This window comes from Lolium rigidum, chromosome 2 (assembly GCF_022539505.1).
Source record: "Lolium rigidum isolate FL_2022 chromosome 2, APGP_CSIRO_Lrig_0.1, whole genome shotgun sequence".
NCBI classification, from domain to species: domain Eukaryota; kingdom Viridiplantae; phylum Streptophyta; class Magnoliopsida; order Poales; family Poaceae; genus Lolium; species Lolium rigidum.
The window spans coordinates 276,784,775-276,805,345 of record NC_061509.1 but is presented as its reverse complement, the minus strand read 5'-3'; the positions used below and the strand labels follow the sequence as shown (position 1 = coordinate 276,805,345).

At 52.0% G+C, this 20,571-nt stretch overlaps 1 long non-coding RNA gene across 1 annotated transcript in view; it reads left to right on the top strand.

Moving 5' to 3' along the window:
* Positions 1-20,571, top strand: part of LOC124693498 — a 65,461-nt gene that overhangs the window by 41,340 nt on the left and 3,550 nt on the right. The window lies entirely within an intron of this gene.

Sequence of the window (20,571 nt, the reverse complement as noted above, 5' to 3'; positions counted from 1 at the left end):
TGATTTGGCCACTCGGCGCGGCGCGGCGCGGCGTTTCTGCTACCGACGAATAAACAACGCCGTATCCAGATCGCGTGCCCCGACCGCATCGTCGTGGCTCAAACCCTGACCCAATAACCTAGGGCATCTTCGGCGGCCGACGCGAATGGTCGTTCGCAGCCGTTTTTCGTCGCCGTGACCGAGAAATGCGTCACGAGGCCTGCTCCGCGAGGCGGCGCAAAGTGGCCGGTCCGTCCGCGGAGATCCAAATATGCGTCGAGGTTTGCATCTCCCGCGGACGCTTGGCGGACGCGGCAGCGTCCTCCGTTTCTTACTCGGTCCCGCAAGTCGGCGAGAGCAAAATCGGCCGCTCGACCTGATTTCTTTTTTCACCCTCGTTGGTGCCCTAGTGCGGCGGCCCCGCCCAATCCCTCCGTCCGCCGCGGCGCAGCAGTGCTCGTGCCGGCACCGTGTGTCGTCGCGCGGGAGAGCGAGGATCGTACTCGGGGTTGGGGCTCCGGCGCGAACATGCCGTCTGTTTTCGGGCGAAACGTTGCCGGTTGCGCCGCCCTCTCCGCGCCGCCCACGACCTGTTCGACCTATTGCGCCGGTGGGTTTCCTCTCGTTTTCGGGCGCGATTTGTGCGCGGCCATTGATCAAGAGTTCGTATCGACGCAGATATCAGGATTTATGGATTTGGCATTCATTCTTTGGCATGGCCGGTTCCAACAATGATATCAATGTGTTGCACCGATCACCAGTTTTCGAAAGGCTCATGCAAGGCAAAGCTCTCCGGGTGAGCTATGAGATCAATGGAAATGCATATGACAAGCCATATTATCTTGCTTGATGGCATCTACCCTGGCTGGGCCATATTGGTGAAGGCTGTCACGTAATCCAAACTCCGAGAAGACGAAGAGGTTTGCCAAGATGCAAGGCTTGCATGAAAGATGTGGAGCGTGGATTTGGTGTGCTCCAAGCACGGTGGGCAATTGTCGAGTCACCGGCAAGAACATGGTCGGCGAAGACCATGCATGAGGTGATGACATCTTGCGTGATCATGCACAACATGATCATTGAGAACGAGCGTCCTGATGGCCGCAATGAGCACCAATGGGAATTCCAAGGTGAGTTGGTTGCGCCAATTCCTGGAGCTTCTACTTGGGACTATCTACATATGAATGTAGAAGTCACAAACGATACCGTCTCCAAACAGCTGCAGACGGGTCTGATTGAGCATCAATGGACCATGGTCGGCCATGAAGATCATGCCTAGAGGACTAGTATCTTATTTTGATGTAGACTTTTCAAAATTTAAATGTAATAACTATGACTTCGTTGAAATCCTATTTGTTGTTTCAAAACTTCATATTTGATGCAAACGCGAAATGCGTCGCGCCGGCTGGAGCCACCCCGGGTGCAAACGGACGCGCGGACAAAAACGGTCTGTCTCGTGTCCGCCGCGCGGCGCGAGATGGACATTTCGGACGTCCGAAATGCGTCGCGCCGCCGGAGATGCCCTTAGTGTTGTGGAGTGAGTACGTGGACCGACAACCGGCTGCCGGTGTGGAGGACAGGGCGAGCCCGGATGCTGCTTTGCGCACCGAGTTGCCCGCCATTCTCATGAAACACTATTTTGAGCGAGGGCATCTCCAGCGGCGCGACCCATTTCGGACACCTAAAATGTTCACAGGCGTCCGTTTGCTTGGCCTTGGTGTCCATCCTCCCGGCTTCGGCTTCGGCTTCGGCTTTGCCTCCCGGCCGCCCGGCGGCCCGCTTTGCTTCCGCCTGAGCTGCAGCCTCCATTGTGGCTATGGTCGTGGCTACGGGGGAGTGTGGGGCGGCGGCGGGTGCGAGGATTTGCTCCACATCCATGGCGGTGGGCTGCGGCGGCGGGGACGTCCATCGCTTCGCCGGTTTACTTTGCAATTTTCGCGCGGGGAATGGCCGGTGGCGGGAATAATCGGCCTCCGGATCCTACATCTTTTTCAGCGGACATTCCGCGCGATCGCCGAGCGTCCGCGGAGGGCGCGGGTTGCGTCTCCACGAACGCCGCTTTGCGCCGCTCCAGCTGGAGCGGGGACCCAAAAGCATTTCCGATCACGGCGGACCCTCACAACCAAAAAGTAGAGAAGAAAACGTAGTAGTAGCAGAGAAGAAGCTCGAGGTATATATATATACGCAAAGGCTGAGCTGAAGAAATTTCTTTTTGTGGCTGAGGTGGACAGTTGACCTTGCGGCTTTCCTCGGCCGTCACCCCTCACGTCAGAGATCGTGTGTGCGGTGGAGAAAATTGCTAGCCCCACGCATGTGAACCCGGCCAAAGCCAGCTGACGTGTGGGCCAGAGACATCAGCTCCTCGTGAAAACGACGCTAGGATGAGCTCGGGTAGATCTGGTGACACGCATGCTACTGTATTTAATACGGTGGCCGTCGAGTACGTGACACAACCAACCCGACGCGTTTTGGTCCGTGCCCGGGTGAGGGAAAAATTCAGTCCATCGGTCCAACACAAATTGATAAACCTGTCCGCGGCGATATTTTACGGGTATAAATTTAGGTTGGAATTGTGTTGCTGTGAATAATCTACCACAAGAGCCCTCACGGCAATGACACACAAGGTACTCCCTCCCTCGTCATCAAAATATCGAAATTCACCGGCGCCAAACCTTGCCTGTGACAGACGTCGCCGTTGTCATGGACATCGACACCACCGCAACACCCATCATCCCGAACGCCCGCCCACCGCAGGCCCCTCTAGCCAGACGCTAGAAGAAGGCCACATGACCGAAGGAAGAGATGATGTTGGCGAAGAGAGACATCGAGACCAAGAAGCGCGGCGGCCGATGCGCCCCTTCGTGGGGGCGATGAGTTCGTGTCCAGCTTTTATCTATCTACTCGCGAGTGGTGGTAGGCGCTCTAGGTGAGCCCGTCCATGTAGTTGTTCACCTCGTCCTTGCGCGACATCGACATCCTCGTCCTAGAAGGAGGACGAGTAAGCGCTCCATGTTGGACTCTTCGATGTCTAGCTCGATCATTGTCCGTCACGAACCACCTCACCTACTCTTTATCTAGTGTCGTCGCCTCGTTCGCGGACTCTAGAGGGCTATTTGCGGAAGGTATTTCGACTCCCCTTCTTTGTGTTCTCCTTCGGTGGTGGTAGTGAGGGTACCCGCTCCTTGTCGGGGCGACAAAAGGAGAAGCGAACTCAAGAGACCACAAACTCGTCCTCTTTCTTCAGCTCCTAGAACACGATATAGGTGCGGCGGTGTGTATGAGGTGACGATATTGCGGGACCAACCACCCGCGCTGCCTATACAGTTTGGGTCTTCTGCTAGGGCTCGTTTTTTACCCATTAATTGGGGGGTTTTGGATTGCCGGTGAAGATACCTAGCATGTGGACTGCCGTCTGCCGAGCAAGTGTTGTGGAGCGTGAGCTCGATTGTGCCCATGTGAATGTCAACACCGGGCCGAAGGCATTGACTCCCCCTGGTTTTTGTTATAAGAGCATCTTCACCGACCCAAAATTTTGGTAATTTTAAGTCCACGTGGTGAAAATTTGGGTATGCCTACGGCCCAATAGCCACTGGTGTCATCGTCGACGCTTGCTCAAGTCGGCTAGCATTATCCTTGTGTCCTCTGCACGGGTCTTGGCCTCGGCGTCCGGTTGAGGTTGGGAGCCGGCGCCCCATTGAGCTGCATCGGCGCCACGCCGGGAGACGAACCGCGACGCGGGGGTGGCCCTGCAAGGAGCGTGAGTTCCGGGCGCGGCGGGAACTTACCGAGCTCACCGACGAGGCCGGAGGAGCGACGCCGGCGATCCCCTCTCACTTGACGAGCATGTAGCCCTCCGCTAAGGTCGGATGGAGGCCTCGCCTGGGCGATCCGCCACGCCTGGCCGGCGGCGGCGCTGCATTCCTCTCCTTCGGGTCTTGCGCCGGCCGTGGCCGCTTCGCGACCTCGACGCATTTCTCCTCCTTGGACAACACCTTCTTTGTCGCCTTCGGCTTTGCGTCCCGGCCGCCGGTGGCGGCCAGCTGCTTCCGCCGGGCTGCAGCCTCCATGCTGGCTATGGTCGTGGCTACGGGGGAGTGTGGGGCGGCGGCGGGTGCGAGGGTCACCTCGGCATCCATGGTGGTGGAGGATGTCCATCGCTTCTAGATTGCTCGCCCCGGTCTACTTTGATTTTTCGCGCCGGGAATGGCAACTGGCGGGAATGTTATCGGCCTCCCTGCCACTGCCACTGAAGCGCGGGTCCTACGTCATTTTCGGTGAACACTCGGCGCGACCGCGGAGCATCAACAGAGACGCAGGATATTTGGGTCAGGTTTTGGTCGCCGCGGACGGCCCGATCACTTTGCGTCGCCTCCGTTGGACCGAGGGCGTGACGCATTTTCGGATACGATATGCTAGCCTTGCTTCCATGTGGATATAGGTAAAGAAGACTACCCGCTTTGAGCATACCCACACTACCTAAATGCCTAGATCTCTCGATGCATCACGGCTTCGAAAGCAAATAAGTAGACAAAGAGTGGCCTAGACACAAACAAGGGGCGAAGCGAAAGGAAGCGCAATCCGGTAAAATAACCAACCTAGGTTTCCCGCTTCGGATTACTAAAGTGCTAAACCTACCTCACCTGGGTGCACTCGATATCTATCAGCTCCATAGGATGTATAGGCTTCTCTTCCTCTCATGTTTACGGTAGGGGATAATAGTCTTTGTGAGGTGGGTCTTATTCTCTTCGAGCCCCTGTTTTGCACGAAGTTCAAAATGGGATATCCTCTTGTGTGCATAATTGCATGAACATAGTCCAAAATGGTCCTAGTGTAAACAGCTTAGTGCCAATATGTCGATTTAGTGGGTCAAATGATCGGCTCGGCGTCCGTTTACGTCGCTGGAGATGCGCTCAAGCAGGTTCATGTGGACACATGCTTGTGTTCTTCACGTGTACTCCGGTGTGAGACCGCGGGTAGGGCACCACATGTATGCTTTGGGTGACCGCGTGCTGAAAATCCGTAGTAGCCTGGGTCGCCTTCAGCTACGGCGTGGATCGGGGTTCGGGGAGATGCTCCACAATGTAAAAGTAGGAGCGGCAGCAGCGCCGAAAGCTCGTCCATAAAATCAGCATGCGTGCCTGCTTCTGCTCGCGTCCCGCCATGTAGAAGAGAACAAATGTGTGCGGCGATGGCAGCTACTCGCCGACGATGAGCGCCTCTCGATGCAAGTTGCAAGGATGGCGAGATGCTGCTCCCGGGATGCTCTCTAGCTGCCTTTTATTTTCTCTCGTCGAGTCTCGTGACAAGACCATGCCGCTGCTCATAGCTCAGTCACGACTACTTCCGATTTGATGGCTTTGGACACACTCGGCGCGGCGCGCTGCTACCGACGAATAAACAATTCCGTATCCAGATCGCGTGCCCCGCATGCATCGTGCTGCTCGGCTCGTGACTCCAAGGGTGACCGACCAACTTTTCTACTACAATGTGACGATGAATGATTTTGGCCAACCGTTTGTATACTACTACAGTACGTGACATCAACTTCCATTGCTTAGAATGGCGCTGCGCCCGGCTCAAAAGAGTTCAAACCGATGGCAAACTCAAAGTGTAGCCCGAGCTACACATCTCCTGTTATTTTACAAAATTCGAATTCAACATTGAAAGTTTTAAAAAGAATATGAAAAAAGGATCTGAATGTAGCCAATTAGGTACTCTAAGAGCATCTCCAGCCGCGTCCCCCAAATCGTCCCCCAAACCGCGCCGGATTGAGCGTTTGGGGGACGTGTTTCATTCGTGCCGCGTTTGGGGGACGTCGCTCCCCAGTCGCGTCCCCCAAACAAAATTTCGCAAATTTTAAACTTAACTAGATTCGATTAGATTCATCCAAACTTACATAGATTCGAACGAAATTTGACTAACTTTAAAACTAAACCTAATCTACAACCACTTGCGGCGGCCGGAGGCGTCGTAGTACTGCTGGAAGTTGTACATCTCGTCGGTGACGACCTCCTGCTTGACGCGATCGTCGACGGGCTCGTCCACGGGCTCGTCCTTCACCAAGCCGCTTGGTCCTGCCTCGCCGTCGTCGGTGAGGTCCGCCGGCGGCTTGTCGGAGTCGCGGATGGACATGGCGATCGCCGCGTCCGGGTCGCCCTCCGAGCGTCCTTGTCGTCCATGGACGCCAAGAACGCCGCCCGCGGCCCCAGGCGATCCTCGGGGTCGTCGGCTGGCGGCGATGAGCCGGCTGCGCCGCTCGTACTCCGCCGGCGGCCGCCGCCTGCGGCGCTTCCTCCGGCTCCTCCTTCACCTCCGGCCGGGATGAGGGAGGGCGCCGCCGCCGCCCTCCTTGCCGCCGGCCGCTGCCGCTGCCGCCACGCCTCGTGTTGACGGGCGTCGCCGGCTCCTCCTTCACCTCCCGTTTGGGAACGGTGTACGGCGCCGATCGGTAAGACGAGGACGGCGTCGATCGCGCCGGTCCCGAGGAAGAAGAGTGCGAGGAGGACGAGTACGTCGTCCTCCTCGGCCTCCATTGAGGAGACGGCGGCGGCGGCGACGGCATCTCCGGCCTTGGAGCGCCGTTGCGGATGCCGCGGATGACGTTGTCGAGGGTGCGCCGGAACGCCCCGAACGGGCGCGGCCGTCCTTGTTCCGGCTATTGGGGCCGCCGACGAGGTTGTCGGTGCTGCGCATCTCGATGTCGTGCCTCGCCTTGAAGTACGTCGTCCGCCGAGCGTCGTTGTTGTCGGCCGCCCGCGTCGGATCCAACCGCTCTCGGGCGGTGAGTTGAGCCTGACAGGCCGACGCCAGCGTCCCGCCATTGCTCCGTGCGCGGCTCCGGCGGCGGCGGAACGCCAATGCCGTTCACGGCCATCTTCCAGCCGCCGGCCGCCGCGGCCCGCATGTCCGGCGGGGCCGGATACGGGCGTGGTACGGCGCCCACGCCTCGCCACGGTGAGGGCTGCCGCGGCCGAAGCCGTTCGCCGCGGCGATCTTGCGGGAGGACGAGCTCGACATTTTTGAACGGCGAGGAGAGGATGCAGGAAGGGGAGGCGGCGGCGGCGAGAAGGATTATGATGAGCGGCGATAGCGGAGGGCGTCTTAAAACGGCGGCGGCGCGGGTGGTTGCACGCAATAACTCCGGCGCGGACGGCCACGCGGCCATGCACGACGAGATGCGTCCCTGCGTCGCACTGGGAAAACGAGGGACGCCATTAACGTCGCTTGACCAAAGGTAGGCGACGGGGTTTTAGCCTTCCGTGCGGCGACGCGTCGAGCCCGCGTCGGTTGGCCTCACGTTTCGTTGTGTCCCGGCGTCCCGGAGCGTCCCCGTGGGACGGGGACGGGCTCGGGGCGCCGGACACCGTATCGTGCCGCGCCGGACAAAAATGGGCTTTGGAGGACGCGGCTGGAACGCTTTTTTTGTCCGGCGCCCCAAATCGCTTTGGGGGACGGTTTGGGAACGCGACTGGAGATGCTCTAACACCGTGGGACTCGAGATGCTCTTACTGTTATGGAGTGAGCTTGGCCGTCCCATGTGGTGTGGGCCAGAGGCATTGATTCCTTCGTCGGGACAGGACGAAAGCAAGAGGGTGGCAGCTGAGCCTGGATTTGCTTTGCCCACCGTTGTGCTCTTTTTTACTGCCATTCTCCCGAATCACTATATTTCGAGGTCACGACCAAAAAGTAAAGGAAATTTACTTTTCTCTGGCTGAGGTGGACAGTCGAAAAGAAGCTCGATGGAGTATTTGCAATGGCTGAGCTGAAGAATCTCATTTTTTTTCTGGGTGAGGTGGACAGTTGACCATGCCGGTTCCGTTAGAGCAATTCCAATAGTATAGCCAACTGTTGGCTATAACAAGATATCATATTATTTGTAGTCATCATATAGCTAACATGTACAATAGTTGGCTATAAGAATGTAGTACTTTACTTAATATATGGCCACCTTCGCTCTCATGAGGTCTTTAGGAGACGCGTCTGGTAGGCTGTTGCGTAGTAGCATACCTCCCTTCTCTCTCCTCTTCTCTCTCCTCCAACTCATGTAAAATATATTATTTAATGTCTTATAGTCAGCTGACTAGACTCTATTGTACTTGCTCTTAGTCGTCACCCCTCCCGTCACAAACCGTGTGTGCGTGGAGAAATTTCCTAGCCCCATACATCTGAACCCGGCCAAAGCCAGCTGACGCGTGGGCCTAACTGCCTAAGGCATCAACTCCTCGTGACACGGCGGCAGCAACAGCTCGGGTAGCTCTGGTGCATGCTACAGTATTTAACACCGACTGTTTACCACACTGGCCAGCCAGCTCGGTCATTATACGGTGGCCGTCGAGTACGTGAGACAAAGAAACCGACGCTATGGTGTCAACTGTCAACGTGGGATCCCACCGGGATTTCGTTTTTTACTGTATTTTGCTTTTTCTAGTTTAAATTTAGTGTTAAAATTTACACAACAACAAGCAAAATGAATAAAAGTGGAATTTGGACGGAATCCCACTTGACATCCTACCCGACGCGTTTTGTTCTGTGTCCGCGTGAGGGCAAAATTCAGTCCATCGACCCGACACAACTTGATAAGCCTGTCAACGGCGACTTTCTTTTGGTATAAATTTAGGTTGCAATTCTGTTGCTGCGGATAACCGCACGCATCTCGATCTCATACCCACAATGACTTGCCCGGCAATGGCACACAATGCACTCCCTCTTCCCCTCCGATCATCAAGATATCAAAATTCGACGGAGCCAAAACCTTGCATGTGATGGACGTCATCATCATGGACGTCGGCACTGCCGCCACCCCCTCATCCCTCATGCCTGCCGACCAACGCAGACCCCTCTAGCTAGACGCAAGAAGAAGACCACATGGCCAAAGAAAGAGACGACGTTGGCGAATAGAGCCATCGAGACCAAGAAGCACAGCTACCGGCGCACCCCTTCGCGGGGGCGACAAAGTTGCGTCCGATTTTTATCCCATCAGTGGAATGCGCTTTAGCTGAGTCCACGGGTGCCGTTGTTCGCCTTGTCTTCACCGACATCGACGCCCTTGTCCTAGAAAATAAAGTACCATACCTCAAGTGGTACCTATACGTATTACTTCTTGATCATTCTCCATCACGAACCAACACTTCGCCTACTCTTCATCTATTGTGGGCACCTCGTTCGTGGACTCTAGAGGGTTGCTTGCGGGAGGTATTCGACTCCCCTTCTTTGCGTTCTCCGGTGGCGGTGGTGAGGGCACGCGCTTCTCGTCGGGGCAACGAAAGGAGAGGTGGCCTCGAGGAACCACTAACTCGTTCTCTTTCTTCGACTCCCGAAACACGATATATGTGGGGCGGTGTGAGGTGATGATATTGTGCGGGACCAAATATTGGACCATATGCTAGGGCCCGTTTTTAACCCATTTTGGGGGGTCAGGGGCTTTGGGTTGCCGGTGAAGATACCCTGGCATGTGGACTGACGTCTGACGAGCAAACGTTTTGGAGTGTGAGCTTGACCGTGCCTATGTGGATACCAACACCGGGCCAAAGGCATTGACTCCCCTAGACTTTGCTATAAGGGCATCCCACCGACCCAACGTAAAACTACAACGGCCGTACCTACTCGCCGTCGCGCAGCCTACACCGGCCTCGGTTACCCACAGTCGCGCGGCCTACTACTCACCGCCGGAGGGGCCGGCGCCGTCGTCGAAGCGCGAGCGCTTCGCGCACTCCGCAGATTGACCACCCCTTCCCGCCTGCGGCGTTCGAGGGACTTGGCCAGAGAGGAGTCCCACAGGAGTGCCGCCACCTTCGCCGCCGCCTTGGCCGCCACCTCCTCCGCCGCCGCCGCCGCCCGGGCCACATGGCGTCCGTCGTCCGAAATGCGTCGGCCTGCTGGAGATGCCCTAACGGCCCAAGGCGGATGAGCAAGGAGTCCACACGCGTCCTCCTACGCAAGGTACATGGCCTCCCCGCTAGTGGCATAGAAACCACCTCCACCCCCGCCACCTAAATATCGTATTCGCGCGGTGGCAAAAACCCTAGCAACGGATGGACACTCTCGCCGCCATGAAAGCCCTCTGAGGCCACCGCGATGACGGCCCCAGCCGGCCGAGTGACCGCGCCTACGGCAGGCTTGAAGCGCGTCGTGGTGTAGCATTTCCTCCTATCCTCGCACTGGTAGTAGCAGAGCACAACTGTACAACTGTACAAGTACGCTAGTGCTACACCGGCAGCAAGCAGGGGTCCCTAAAATCACACCATTGCGTGCATATATGCGTGCCTGCTGCTGCTGCTCGCGTCGTGCTCTGCGTATCTTCAGTAGCATAAAACAAACAAACCTGAGCGCATGCAGCTCACCAAGAGCGGTTGGAAGTTGCAATTAGTGTGCAAGTGCAGCATGCCGCTGCGCAGAGCTTGGTCCATGGGTGCGTAGCTACCTTTTGTTTACTTTCGATTTGATTTGACTGACGATGCCTTGGAGGCTTTGACTCTCGGCAAGGCGCGCTGTTACCGAGGAGTAAACTATCATTGTATCCAGCGCATCGTGATGCTCGGTTCGTGGCACAATAACATTTCTGCTACTAGCACTACAATGTGGACCGGTGAATAAATTTGGACTGCCGTTTGTACGTGACGTCAACTTTCATTGCCAACAAGTACATCTCAATTTATTACCGCTCCTGCGTTCCAAAACACAAGACCGAATGAATTTAGTGAAAAATCAACGCCCTCCATGTTCGATCGAGCTCGTAGATCAAAACAAGAACATCTAACCCTCTCCCCGTCGGGGCCACTCGCGCGAGCAGCTCCGAAGGCCCCAACCCTAAAAAGCGAAACGTTGTGTCGATCTGCCCCTCCCGGCTGCCGCCGCCGTGCTGTCGGTGGCGGCCTCGCCTGCCAGTCGAAGTCGGCCGGCGGTGGAGGCGCACCGCCGACAGACCCCCTTGCACGGAGGCGGGACATCATCGGAGCTGCGAGTGCCGTGCCCCTCCTTGGAGGCGTCGCCGAGGAGTGTCGACATCTCCTGCGCTCTCACTTGGTTTGGTAGGTGTTTCCGAGTCGCCTAGGTCCTTTGGATTGGCGCTATGGTGGGATCCTCGGCGTCATCCCTGTGTTGAGAGTTTCGCGTTCGGAGACATGGCTTGTAGGTCATGTTGTGTTTCCTCTGGTGTTTCGAGGTTGACTACAGAGGGGCCATGCATGCCACAACTGGCAAGTCCAAGACAATGCCTTGTCGGAGTCGATCGAGTTCCGAAATCTTCTCCTTTGATGGTGCTTTGACAAGAGTCATTTTGAATTTGTTGTTCTTTGGGGGCATCTAGCGTTGGTCGAGACGCGATTTTGTTGATTATGTTAGGATTGTCTCTTTCTTGTTGTTTTTGCGTTGTCAGCGGTGGCTGTCTATCTACGACTAGATGGTGTGAAGTTCGTGCTACATGTGTTAGTCTTGTTATACTTAACCTCGTGTACCTTGTATGAAGAAAAAACATACGCCTTTGATGTGTGCTCGCAAACGAAAACATGAACATCTAGAATACACGATCCATACCTTGAACGGAGGAAATAGTAGAAGATGTTGCCTCCAATCAGCACTAGTTTGTTGCGATATTTACAAGATTTTTCCAGTTTGCTAATAATACTCCCAAATGGGGTGTGCATCGTTTTGGCCGGCTGAGCTTGCTGTTGTGGAGTGAGCTGGGTTGTCCCATGTGGACCAGGAGGCACCTGCAGTGTAGCCGTGTGGGCCAGAGGCATTACCTCCTCGTGACACGAAGAGCTCGGGTAGATCTAGATCCAGATCTAGCCACCGTTAACTACATGAGTGTTACTAAAATGCCTATCACGTCGACTGTTCCGCTCCCGCTCCCCAGCGGAGGCGATTCTCACGTGATCCCGTCCAACCACCATCCAAGATCCAAAGAAACCCGAAACCTTGCAATTCCACTGACGGCTAGCACAAATCATCTGTTCCCCAACAGCCCAAGACACACAGATTACGAAACCATGACCCAAATCAAGTCCCAGGCCAGAGACGCCATACAAACTTCCAAGAACCTTTCAAAGCGATTAAGCGCAGTTAGAGCCAGATTGAAGAGGCTGATTGAAGAGGAAGGTAAAGTGCCGCCGGATCCAGGGCGGCTCATCAAGATCGAGGCCCCAATTGTAGCAGGTAATGGCAGGAGTGATGGGGAGGAGGAAATTCTGAAAACGGCTGAGGTCGTGGAGGGATTGATGCGGCCATTCACAGGCCTTAATCCGCAGAGAAACAGTCAAGTAGTGGGGATCACCGTGCCTATATCAGTAGCAGAAGAAAAGGGTAAGATCACTCACTCCAAGTTGGTGCAGACATCTCCTTCAACCTCTGTGCACGGAAGGTGTTTGTGCCTTGGTTCTATGTCGACCTTGGGTAACAACGCTGGAGAAGAAGCAAGGGCGAGCTCGGAGCAGCCTGCTGGGATGCGCGACGAGGCCTTCCGCAAGCGTGCGGGGAAGGAGATTGCTGGACCAAGCTCGGGAGTCAAGAACATCATCGTCGTCAATATGTCTGGTGCGCGTAAGGAGATGCGCGCCAGGTTCCTGGCGGTGGGCTTGTTCCTGTCAGTGCTGCTGGCGAACTCGCAGCAAGTCATTGATCATATGAAGAGGGTGTGGAAGATCAGAGGGCAGATGGAGGCGAACCAAGTGCAGGCTGCTGAAGGACAGAGGAAGTTCATCCTCGAGTTCACGGAAGAGGGAGATAGGGACCACGTCGTGAGGGCTGGTCCTTGGCAATACAGGGGTGACGCCTTCCTCGTTGAAGGGCTTCAAGTGGGTGCTGATCCGGCGACAGCGCTGTTCACCCACGTGCCAATGTGGGTGCAATTCCGCAATATCCCGTTCTATCTCCTCACCAAGAAGCTAGCCAGAGAGCTTGGGGAACAGGTTGGCTCACTGGTCAAGATCGACAACAACGCGAGGGGCAACATTTGTGACAAGATTCTGCGAGCAAGGGTTCAGCTTCCTCTGTACATGGCCCTGCAAAAGGAGATCACGTTGATGGATGAAATCACAGAAGAACAAGTGGAGGTACAAATAAGGTATGAGAGAATCCCTAATTTTTGCCTGTTTTGTGGATTCATTGGTCATATGGAAGCTAGATGCGATGCCCCTGTGGAGGATAGGAAAATCTGTTTCAGCCAAGAACTCAGAGTGCGACCAGTGCACTTTGAAGACCCACGCACATGGTTTCTACCTGAAGCCATGGGTCAGATCAAAGAGCAGGCGTCTTCATCGACCCTATGGCGTGCACCTGCCCCAGCTCCGTGGCCTGCGCCATGGATGGGGGTTATGCCTGCAGCTGGAAGCCCAAGAACCCAGGCCAACGCGCAAGGAGTGGAGAAGATGGCGGAAGACGTGGCTCGTCTGTGTGTCCGTGATCACACGGCCACGACACATGGAGAAGGCAATGGAAATGGCGCCAGCAACATCCACGACTATGCTACGACCCCCGACAACAACAATGGGGTCATGGCGCCGGTGGAAGAGGCCACATCCGCCAACGACCTGAACATGCTCAAGGAGAATGGAGGCGCCGTCAACAACACCACCATGCCAAACATGGACAAGGAGGACGAGGAGGCCACTAGTGGGGCTTCTGCTCCCCTCATCGTCATCACCAGGGGTGTGGAGGCCCTGCAGGGGTGCAAGGAGATGAACAAAGAAGATACCCAGAATGCTCGGGCCCTCGACATCAACAAGGGGCCAGAGCAGGATGGGACCAAGGAAAACATGGAGGAAGAAAAGGAAGAGGTGGCCACGAATGATGATGTCGTGGAAGAGCTCTCACGGGAGGGAGTGGAGGTTAGTGACAACAAGCTGAAGAAAGGAAAGGGTTGGAAGAGGAAGGAAAGAGTACATGATGAATACAAGAAGGTGGCCTTACCCGTTCACAAGGAAGATGTCCAGCAACATGGTACTGGCAGAGTCAGACCACGTCCAGAGGAAGATAATGAAGAGAACATGTGGATATGTAGCAAGAGAGGACTGTTCCAGCCTCCTTCTTTGTCGGAGTGTCTGGGAAAGGAAGGGCTTAGGCAGCTACGCGAGGAGGAAATGAAGAGGATGGAGATGCTGAAAAATGAAGGAAGGAGGCAACATGGTGAAGGAAAGAAAGGAAGCTACCGGCCTTGGGGCTGCCGGTCTACTGCCAGGCGCTGACGGAGGCGCCCGGCAGGCGCCATGATCATCCTGTTTTGGAACTGCCGAGGTCTTGGGCAGCCTCGGACAGTTCAAGAACTGACTCGCCTTGTGCGAGAGTATCGCCCTAGCATTGTGTTCCTCTCAGAAACAAGACAGAACCGTAAGCTGGTAGAAAATGTTTGCATGAGGCTAGGTTACAATAGTTGCTTTCCTGTTTCGTTGCCTAGCAAGGGTGGGGGGCTTGCTCTATGTTGGAGTAGAGAGATTAGCATAGATTTGATTAACTTTAGCCCCCACCATATTGATGTAATCGTCCAGCAAGAAGATGGAATAAAATGGAGGAGCACGTTCATCTATGGAGAACCCTGTGCACATCAAAGAACTGAGTTCTGGAAATTGCTTAAAAGAATAAAAAATAACAGAGCTGAGAAGCTCCCTTGGTTGATGTTGGGAGACTTCAATGAAGCCTTATGGCAGAGCGAGCATCTCTCCAGTAATAAAAGAAGCGAGAAAAGGATGCAAGATTTCAGAGATACCTTACAGTTCTGTGATTTACATGATCTAGGCTATAGTGGTCTGCCTTGGACATATAATAACAAGCAAGAAGGGAGGAAAAACGTGAGGGTCAGGCTGGACAGAGCTGTTGCAAGTCACTCCTGGAGCAATTTGTTCACGGCAGCGTCTGTAAAACATATAGTTTCTTCCAGGTCAGATCACTTTCCTTTGGTCCTTCAGTTGGGCAAGCTGGAAGAAAACAGAAATAAACCTAGCATTCACAGATATGAGTGCATGTGGGAAAGAGAGGAATCTTTATTTGAGGAGATCAATGTGGCCTGGGAAAGAGGAGGAGTTGTGCAAGATCTAGCCGATGTCAAACTGAAGTTAAAAAGTACTGTGAATGCTTTGAGAACCTGGAGTAAGGAGAATTTCGGCAGAGTGGATAGGGAAATATCTCGTCTAAAAAAAAGACTTGAATGGCTGTACAAACACAACCCAAATTGTCATTTCATTGAGATAAGGCAGGTGACCAAAAGGCTGGATGAATTGTTGCTTAGGGAAGAGTTAATGTGGAGGCAAAGATCGCGAATTACTTGGCTTGCCGAAGGAGACCAAAACACCAAGTTTTTTCATAGGAGAGCTACGTGGAGAGCAAAAAAAAACAGTATCAAGAGTCTGGTAATTTCTGATGATTGTATTCTACAGAAAAAAGAGGATATCTTGGAGTATTCAAAGGATTATTTCTCAGCCCTGTTTACAAAGGACCAACATGTTGAACCAGCTCAATTGCTGGACATTATTGATACTGTGGTCACAAGTGACATGAATGTATCCTTAACAAGGGATTTCTCTGAAAAGGAAATCTCGGATGCTCTCTTCCAGATTGGTCCTCTCAAAGCTCCAGGCCCGGATGGTTTCCCGGCGAGGTTCTTCCAGAGAAATTGGGCTGCATTAAAACATGATGTTATAAGGGCTGTTAAGGATTTTCTAGTCAAAGGAACCATGCCAGAAGGAGTTAACGAAACTACAATTGTGCTGATACCAAAATCCAAGAATGCCTGTCACCTCAAGGACTTCAGGCCCATATCGTTGTGCAACGTGGTGTATAAAGTGGTTGCAAAATGCATTGTCAACAGATTAAGACCACTGCTTCAAGATCTCATCTCCCATAATCAAAGTGCCTTTGTGCCTGGGAGGCTTATCACTAACAATGCCTTAGTGGCTTTTGAGTGCTTCCATAGCATCCAGAAAAATAAAAGGATTGCCAATGACTTCTGTGCTTATAAATTAGATCTCACTAAGGCTTATGATAGAGTTGATTGGAGGTATCTCGAAGGGGCTATGCTTAAAATGGGTTTTGATACCAATTGGGTAAAGGTTGTTATGCAATGCGTTACGTCTGTGTCCTTCTCGGTCAAGGTTAATGGAGAGTTATCTAATAAGTTCAAGCCATCAAGAGGGCTCAGACAAGGAGATCCCCTATCCCCTTATCTCTTTCTGTTTGTTGCTGAAGGTATGACGAAAATTCTTGACAGAGCTGTTTATATGCAAGAATTGAACTCTTTGAAAATTTGTAGAACAGCTCCTAGTGTTTCTCATCTACTCTTCGCAGATGATAGTCTCCTTTTTTTGAAGCAAATTACCAACAGGCTGGGGTTATAAAAGAAGCTCTAAAGCTGTATGAGAAATGTACAGGACAGCTGATTAGTGAAGGTAAATGCTCAATTCTGTTTAGTAGCATATGCCCTGTCTCCACGCAATCTCAGATAAAGAACCTGCTTAGCATCCAACATAGTACTTTCGAAGAGAAGTATTTGGGGTTCCCTACCCCAGAAGGCAGAATGAAAAAGGAGAAGTTCCAACCTACCAAGGAAGTGTTTACCAAAAAGTTAAGTGTCTGGAATGAAAATCATATGTCCATGGCCGCAAAGGAGACACTTATAAAATCTGTGGCTCAATCTTTGACTAATTACATCATGAGTATCTTCAAGTTGCCTGCTGGTTTTCATGAAGATTATATGAAAACTATCAGGAAGTTCTGGTGGGGTGAAGATGAGGACGAAAGAAAGGTTCATTGGGCTGCTTGGGATAATCTGACTCTTCCAAAAATTCATGGAGGGGTGGGGTTCAGAGATACTAGACTTTTCAATCAAGCCCTGTTAGCTAGACAAGCCTGGAGAATTCTTCATAACCCAGAAAGCTTGTGTGCCAGACTCTTGAAAGCCAAATATTTTCCAAATGGCAAATTTTTGGATACTGTATTCACTGCAGAAGCTTCACCAGCCTGGAGGGGTATTGAACATGGTCTCGAATTACTCAAACATGGCATCATTTGGAGAATTGGCGATGGGAAAAACATAGATATTCAGAGATCAAATTGGATCCCGAGGAGGTCCCCTATGCCAGTCACAGAACTTAAAAAACACACGAGATGCAGAAAAGTAAAAGATCTCTTTATCCAAGGGACAAAACAGTGGAATGAAGATAAGATAAGAGAGATGTTCTATGACTATGATGTAAATGTGATCCTAAGGTTAAATCCAATGGCACACGATGAGGACACCCCGGCATGGCACTTTGAAAACAATGGTGTTTTCACAGTGAAAAGTGCATATAAGCTGGCTTTTAATTTACAGAGGAATGCATATTCCAATACTGGTACAAGTGAATCGGGAGATGACTCGAGACAGCTTTGGAACCTGATATGGAAATGTAAGGTTCCAAACAAAATTAGAATTTTTGCGTGGAGGTGTGCCAAGGACAATTTAGCCACGAAAAGGAACAAATGGAGAAGAACTCTAGAGGTTGATAGCATTTGCAATATCTGTGGAAGGGAAGAAGAAAGCAGTTATCATGCTGCAGTGGTCTGTACTAAAGCTCGAGCTCTAAGACAGAAAATGAGGAATGTCTGGAGTCTACCTGAGGAATATGATTTTAGGTACACTGGTCCAGACTGGCTTTTAATCTTGCTTTCCAATGCATCCAAGGAGTCACATCCTTTGATCCTGATGCTTCTATGGAGAGCATGGCACCTTCGTAACAATATCATTCATGAAGATGGTAAGTGTACGGTAGAAGCTTCAGCCATTTTCCTTCAAAACTATCTGGACACTCTGAATTGTGTTGGCTCTGGAGAGTCTAGTAAAGGAAAAGGTTTGCAAGCTTCTTGTGCTTTGCAGGATCATGTGCATCGGAATGAGGGACACTTTCCTTGTTGGTCGCCGCCTGAAGTCGGGAGACTAAAGATGAATGTCGATGCTTCTTTCATCAAGGAGTCGAATGATGGCTTCATGGGAGTGGTGATTAGAGATCACTTGGGTACTGTCTTATGCTCTATGGCGCAAAAACTGAATAAATGTGCTGACGGGGAGGAAGCAGAAGCTCTGGCTCTTCTACATGGGCTTCGTCTCTGTGTGCAACATGGTTTCAGTCCAGAATTGGTGGAGACAGACTGTGCTGCTGTTTATGCGGCAGTGAATGGCCCAGCTCAAAACTTGTCTATTCTTTGTGCCGTTTACAGGGAGATTGCCAGTATTAGGGAATCATCTTTCCTTTTACCTTGTCTCAAGTGAAAAGAGAGTGTAATTCTGTAGCGCATGAGTTAGCTAAATGTTGTAGAGTCCAGGGAACTGTTGGCATCTGGTTTAACTTTGTTCCTAATCAGATCAGTCCCTTTGTGTTGAACGATTGTAACCAGCTCATGCATGAATGAAATCTCTTTTGACGTCAAAAAAAAAAGATCTAGCCACCGTTTTACAATGGCCAGCTACCTCATTCGTGGCCGTCCAGTACGTGGGGCCCACAGAGAAAGCAACAAAGTGCATACATATGCGAGGAGAAGTACGCTTTCAAACAAACAAAGGTGCAGCTGGAGTGCGTAAAGTCGACGCAACCATAGCCGATACAGCGAACCAGCTCGGTCGGCACTCGGCAGCACGCGGCGCCCAACCTTTTTTTTTCCAGCCGGGAACGTTCTGATTTCTTTAAGGTCTCAGGCTCTCACTACTGGATTTATCCGAATCAGTGGAGGTGGCCGACAGGCTGGCCCAAACGCGCGCTTGCAGCGGCCCGTTTATAAGCTGGGCCTGTCCGTATCAACTGGCGGCCCATGAGGGTGCTAATTGACGACGATATTACTTGTAGGTCAACCCGCTAGTAATAGCAAACCTAATCTCCACGGAGAAAAGGCTCGAGCCTTCTTCTCGGGCTTCTAGTCTTCGTATGCAGAAGGATCCAACCTTTGCCTCATTTCGGGAGCAAAAATATCCACGGAAGATCCACATGATTGTTATTTACGGGTGTTGCCGCTACATCATCATGATGGGAGTTATCATGCAACTAAAGACTAGTACTCAGCTACGCATTACTCCACTAAAACTTCATCATGTAACCTTGTGTGTGTTCTTTCGCATTATGCGGTCTGTTCCTTGCACTAGACTTGTTGATGTGGTACCTTGTTTTCCTGAAGGGTGGTAGAATCCTAGATCGGCATGCATATCCAACATCTTCTAGACAGAACTTACCATCAAATATTTGCAAACCATCAGGACTAGACCCTCCAAACCGAGAGGGATTCATCGTGAGCTAAACCCTTCAAATCAGCAAGCACATATGCGGATCTTAATTCAAAATCCGCAACAACAAGGACATTCTTGCTACTTTAGTGCTTCCCTCCCCAAAATGTTGAAGACTATGCTTTGGGTACCCATGGTGTTACATGAGTACCATCGATAGCCTCAATACAATTATGTGAAGCAATGATAGATAATCATGTTTGTGATCATAAGATGTGTATGAAGAGTTGAAGGAACATGGGTTGTGCTCACCCTGAAATGCGGGAAACACCTATAGTTGTTCTTGATCTTAGGTGGTTTGTTCTTCGATGGTGGTTTGATCATTTCGTCTCCGAGCTTCCCAAGTGTAAACAATTTAGACGTTCGTTCTCCCGTCCTTTTTAATGTCTTTATTGAAAGCCTAGACTTGACAAAATTAGTAATTTCACTTAGACACTTCACTTGGTCAAATGGAAGAGAAACCCTAACGTATAGCCCTCACTAGATCAGCTGACCATACACATCTTCTTCTAGATTCAGGTGTAAACTAATAACTAATCCACCGAGATCAAGATACAACATTCAGTGTGCAGGCAGCCTGGTGCTTTTGCCCAACTCTACCCACGGCCGAATGAAAAAAAACAGGAAGGACTTAGTCAAGTCACTTGACGCGGCAAATGTTGTGTGGCCAAAATCGAACCAGCCATGCTGTACTATGTAACAAAAGGCAGTCATGTGATAACTAAACCTGGTGTGTCTAAGATTTCAGGTTTCTTCGCACTTGCATAATAACAACCAAACAACACGACCGATCACGTTGTTTTCTTCCAAGAAGGCCTGGCAGATCATTGGTTGATTTTTTCCCAAAATTTCGCTAGTACTACAAGGCTAACTATGCGAAGAAAGATGTGTGCATAGGATGGATAACTAAGCTTCATTTGTCGAATTTTTGGGGAAAAATGACCACATCCACAAGTGAATTATCAAAAAAGACCATCTTCGAGTGAAATTGATAAAAAAAAGACCACCTACGACGTGGCGGCAAAGCTCGCCAAGCGACATGTGGCACCTGCCGTCACAGCCTGTGACGGCAAGCTACCCAAAGCGACACGTGGCACCTGCCGCCATAGGATGTGGCGGCACGTACTATTCGCCTACATCCTGTGAACAGTGCCTGCCGCCACGAGTGGTGGCGGCAAGTGCCACATGTCGCTTGTCGGTGTGTGAAGAGTACATGCCGCCATAGGCTGTGGCGGCAGGTGCCACGTGTCGTTTGGTGGAGCTTGCCGCCACGACGCAGGTAATTTCACTCGGAGGTGGTACTTTTTAACAATTCACTTGTAGCGATGATCCTTTTTCCCAAAAATTCTAATTTGTCAGTC